The sequence below is a fragment of the Hippopotamus amphibius genome, chromosome 1 (genome assembly GCF_030028045.1).
Source record: "Hippopotamus amphibius kiboko isolate mHipAmp2 chromosome 1, mHipAmp2.hap2, whole genome shotgun sequence".
NCBI lineage: Eukaryota > Metazoa > Chordata > Mammalia > Artiodactyla > Hippopotamidae > Hippopotamus > Hippopotamus amphibius.
The window spans coordinates 176,923,719-176,929,718 of record NC_080186.1 but is presented as its reverse complement, the minus strand read 5'-3'; positions in this window follow the sequence as shown (position 1 = coordinate 176,929,718).

Here is a 6,000-nt window from a genome sequence, read left to right as displayed (position 1 = left end):
CCCAGAAGTCTGGTTGCCTTGGGCCTCAGATGCTTCCTTGCATTTCATTGTTGAGTAGGAATCTGCCATCAGGAGCTTCTCTTCCTTGTCAGCAAAGAGGCAGGGCTTGCTATTTTAATTGGCCACTGTTTTTTGGCCACGTAATCTGCGCAGTTGGAGATTTCATTTAAAAATGACCTCATGTTATTTTCTTACTTTCAACAACAGTATTGAAGACAACAACAAAACAGAAGTGAAATTGGGCCCTGCTGCCTCTCTGGGGTCACAGGCAAGGCACCTGCACTTCCTGTTCTGCTCAGGTTATCTGAGAACAAGTGGTACACATCACTCAGCATACTTTATCTCCCTGCTGTCAGACATAAAATGGCAGTGTAAAGAAAATTAAGCCAGGTAACAAACCACCACAAGAAGAGATCTTTTTTTTTCAGGTTTTCTTGCCTGGAGCAGGTAAAGGAAAATATTACAGGTAATTGGGTCAGGCTTCAGTAACCTGAAGTGTCATAAACAACACCACCTCCCACCACCAAAAAAAGGGCTGAAACTGTCTGCAAGTTTAATAATGATACAAAAGCAAAAAGAAAGAACTGAACTATTTTTTAAAACTCTCTAAGTTTCCTTGGAAAAAAATTCAAAGCAGAAGGTAAAATAAATGAATCCTGTCCACTGGTTTGATTAAAGAGTAGCAATTGTATTGTCAACCCTGCCAGAAGTCAAATGCCCCCACAGAATTCAGAATTAGAGGTGTGATAGAGCTTGTAAGGCTCTTGATCTAGACAAATGGACAACAGACATCTGCCTGAAGGTGAAGAACTGTTTTACTAACTGTCTTATGTGGTAATGGACAGAAGCTGACAATGAAAATGACAGAGTTGTAGGTTAAGAGGGCAGTCATCTGCCAAGGCCTGTAGGCCTGGAGCATGATGTGAATGTTATACACAAACACAAGGAAGGGCAACTGTCCATGTGTGATTGTGGGTGTAGACATCACCGGTCCTGGGGCAGATCATTTATGTGGATGTTTCTTCCCATGTCACACTTCAAAGCGTGCCTCACTGCCGCCTATTTCATCAGACCCAGTGGGTGTATGCACAAGGATCTGTACAAGATAGAGATTTTAATCGGCCCTTGTTCTAATCATTAATTCACAGCTTGTGATTAGGAAACAGCTGCAACAATAATAAAAATAATCATAATTTTATAAAGGGGAGCAGTATAAGAATATGTAGAAGGTTGTTATAATCCTCAGATCTAACAGCAAAAGCAATAGAAAACAAAAAAACTAGAGGCTGACTAAATGTTCTTTAATACATTGAAATATTAGTCAGTGTCTAAATAAAATGAGGTGGACCTATGTGTTTTTGCATGAAAAGATGTCCATAAGATGCTTTTGATTGTTAAAAAAAAAAAAGGAATTAATTTGGGAAGAAGATACACACCTTGATTCCATTTTTTGTTGAAAGGAAAAGAAATATTTTTTGATAAATGCAAGGAAGTGGATCTGGAAAAGCACACTTGAAGATACAGTTGAAGCATAAATTTGAAATGTAAGGTTCAGGTTTTTATTTTTGGATGACTTGACTTCTCTGCTACTTATATTTTTAAAATGAGTATATATTGGTTTATTAATTTTTTAAATTAATCATTTTATTTAAAAAAAGAGGGAAATGGTGAAATAGAAAAAAAAATAGAGTTGAAAGGTATGGTTCAAAAATATGCACTTTTGCATGCAGACCACTTCCTATACCAGGAATGGTTAATTTTATTGCAATTATTTAGTTTGTGTTCAATTCTAGTGGGTGAGTTAAGATTGATATTCTCTTCAGAATTTCCATGCGTGTAATTGTGTGTGTGTGTGTGTGTGTGTGTGTGTTTGTAAAATGTCTGCTAACACATTGAGAAAAAAGAGGAGAAATTAGCTAATCATTTCCAGTTTTCTTCTTTCTTTTCATTTTTGGAGTTTTTATTTACATTCAGGCATACTGTATTAATTATGAATCTTTTGATTATGAGACAGAAACCCAGCTCAAACTATCTTATGCTGAAAAGAAAAGCTGAGTGTGAAATTTGTGATCATGTGATTAAGAAATCTGGGGGCTTAAATTTTTTCATCAAGATTTTCTTTCCTTTTATATCTCTCAGTACTACTTTTCTCTATACCATCTTCATTCTCAGTCAGGCAGTCTTCTCAGGGTAGCAAAGATGGTAGCCACAACTGCCCAAGACTTACATCACTCTCAGAGCTAACAACCCCAAGAGAACAAGAAAGAATGCCTCTTTTTCAATGGCCCCAACCAATCCCCTCAAGCCTATGGCCAAGAGGGTGAGAGACTCTGATTGGCTAGTCTTGGTCATGTGCCATCCCTATGGCCAGGGAGGCAGGTCAAGTGATAAACACATCTATCAGCTGAGGAAGGAAGAGTTCCCAGAAGAAAAAGATAATAGCTGTTATAAGAAGGGAGGTCTGCCAAGTAGGTAAAAACAATAGATACGCACTAAATGTGGGATTTAAAATGTGTCACGCTCCATATGAAGAAGTAATAGAGCTTCCCTCATCTTCCTGGTCTTCCTAAATTCTTGAAAATTTTTCCTCCTTAAGTTTCTATAAATTCTTTTAAAACCCTCTCTCTCGGGAGACAAGTTTGCCTGTGTTTTTCTTCCCTTGTATATCCTGTTATGAGCAAAAGGCTCTTGCTTTGGTTTACCTGACTGTCCTGTCATTTGCCTTCCAATGACTTATCTCTAAAGGAAGTTGGTAAAATGAACAATTCTGATTTTTAAAATGCTTTGAGTGGGGGTGGGGAGAAATACACTGTTTCAGACAGGGTTTTTAAAAGCCTTGAGTTGGCGAGTTGTTGCATAAAAATAACTTATGTTCTTTTCCCTGAGCCAGCAGTCCTTTTAAAAAAAGCAGGTGTTCCGGATACTAGAGATGACAAACAGCTTTATAACTAACACAAGGAAGAGCAGAGAACAGTGAACTTTTCTGCCAAGTGTTAAAGCCAAGGGCAAAATATTCCAAAATGGACTTTTCTGTAACCGTTTCAAAACAGGGGAAGCCAGAGGATTAGTAAAACAGTAAGTGTACAGTCTGGTCACTTTGAAGCCTGACATATTAGTCAATTTGCTAAGGGTGTACATTTATGCAAATCTTTTCAAGGGAAAATATTTTTCCTTCAGCCAAGTATGAAGACACAACAGTTTTTTCTCTATCCTCAGCTCATGCTAAGCATCATCAACATCTGTTGCATAATCTACTTGGAGTGGGGCTATTGTCATGAAGTTTGCGGAATACCCATTGGATATCTTAGCTTATTGATTGTACAGGCTTATTTCTGCTTATTTAGTTGCTGTTTTAGAGGAAAGAGAGGTTGGGTATAGGTTTGGAAAATTATGCATGTTCTTTTTTTTAAAAAAAGCACAAGAAAAGAATTAAAAAAATAAAAAAGCACAATCTGAAGGACAGTATATTCTGCAGCCCCTCAGTCACTGGGCACAAGGATAATGTAGTGTTTTGTTTTATTTTTTTATGCTCCCAGTTTCCTTCTTTGGCAACATCTACAGAGCACATCAATAATTTTTCTCCAACACTTATCAATGAGTTTTTCTACCAAGCATCAATTTTTCCAGTACTGTGTAACTGTCACATCCATCTATTATCTCCCACCAAAACCTGAAGCTGGCTAGCCACCCTCTGACAACACTGCCATCCATTTTGACAGATGGCATATAGGATGGTATAGGATGGATGTTAGGGAGCAGATATGATGGGGTGATTTTTCACATTTCCTAGAACCAAGCTGTCCAATAGAAATATAGTGTGGTGAAATATTCAATTTTAAATTTTGAAGTAACTGGATTAAAAAAGATTACAGGTGAAATTAATTTTCAATATATTATTTAATCCAATATATCTCAACATTATGCATTTATTAATGGGATATTTTACATTCTTTCTTCTGCACTAAGACTTTGAAATCCAGTGTATCGATTACACTCAGAGCACATCTCAGTCTGGACTAGCCACGGTTCAAGTGCTCAATAACAGCCTCTTGCTAGTGGCTACTGTATGAAACAGTGCAGTCCTGGAGGGATCCTGTAGGCTATACTCAGAGCATTTTCTGTGGACCTGTTATGCCTTTATATAATATTATGTTGTTCTGAGTAGTTCAGGATGTTGTGAACAATAGAGTTGCTCTTTTGTTTTGTTTTGTTTTCCAAAATCCTCATTTCCTCAAATCTGTATCAAAATTCCAAGTTCTTTCCCTCTGGTCAATGTAACTACTAAAAGCCATTGCCAAGGTCATGACAGGTTTTAGAAAATGTGGAAAGTTAGAGTTGATAAGTGTTCCAAATTTCTAGGTCACAATTCTTAAGTTAAATTCCATATTAGATAAAATGTTTAAAATGTATCTACCTGATTATTTATGATTCTTGTAGACTTTTTCACCATCCTCATGATTTTCTGCTACCTGACTTGCTCTTAAATGTTTTGTGTTCTAGTCTCAATTCTCTAGTGTTTTGGAACAATTAAGCTCCTTTCTACCTTAGCTACACATTCCCAATAGCACTGCTTGATCCTAACACCACAGAGTATACTGTAGGAGTTTTTACTTTCTTTGAAGACTTGCTGTCTAGGGATTAGCACTATGCAGTGATATTGTTCTCATAGGTGCTTTGTAAGCACTTTAATAAGTCAACCTTTCCATTACTGTTTCTCGAATATATGGTTAATGATGGTATTGGTGATTAGTTTTGTTTTTGTATGCATGTGGTACCAGGCCAAGAGGTAGATGACATATGGCCCTCCTTAAATCACTTACTTATTTGAGAATGACTCCAAACTCTTTTGGTTTCTGCATGGCTGATGGAAGGATACTCAGCAGTCCAAGCTGGTCCCTCTGCCTGGAACTCTTCTCTCACTGTTCACATGGCTGTCCTCTTTTCTTTCTTGAAACTTCAGAGGCCTTCCCTGACCACACAACATTATATTAGGTCCTCTATCTTTTTTTCCCCCCACAGCAATCTGTTTTTGCCTTCACAGCTCTTGGCAACACTGAAATATACTTATTTATTGACTACCTATAAGGTCAGTCTGGTGTCTCTGTTCTGTCTACTCCAGTATATCCTAAATAACTAACACAGTGCCCAGTGCACAGCAAGTGCTCAAAAAATATATGCTGAATAAGTGTGTAACCAAGTACTTTGCATTTTCCCAAGAACTGTATTTTTCCATTTATATCACTTTAATGGTAAACATATCAAAATCATATTGACAGCCCTAGAGTTAAATGCTGACGGTACTCCTCTCACTAAAAATGTTTCATTTTAAAAAATATTTCTTCTTCATCTGTTCCTGAATTGTTAGTCAAATCACCATTAGAGGTTTTGGTAGAATGTTAAATGCTATTCACAAACCAAAGTTAAATATCAAACTAGAGGATAAATTTTTTTTAAATCTCAAATTGTCAGAGAACCAGTGGCAATACTGCAATATGAAGTGAAAGGTTTTCTAAGTAAGATTTCCAATAATCTAAATGATTATAATAAAAGTAGGGTTGTGAACAACTATACCCAGACATATAGGAATCCGGGATGTATATTATTGTAGTTTAAGGAGAAAGAAATTCTAGTGCTATTTAATGCCATGATACAAGTAGATACATAGGGATATTTCCATCCAGGTAGGCAACAGAGCTCCAGAGACCATTTTTTTTCCAGTGAGTTCACCCAAGTGCTATAGGCTTTCTAGAGTACATTCATTTAACAAATATTTAAACTTTTGTGTTCAATTTTAAGCTTTCTTAGAATATTAGCTTATTTAATTCTCATAACAATCTTTTGAGTAGGCACTATTAAAATTTCATTTTGTAGCTATGGAAACTAAGGCCTGGACACATGAAGTAACTTTGAAAGTGGTAAGAAAGGAAGTTGGGATTTAAACCCAGGGAGTCTGACTCCCAGATCAGTGTGCTTAACCTCTGTACTGCAGGGCTGCTGTGG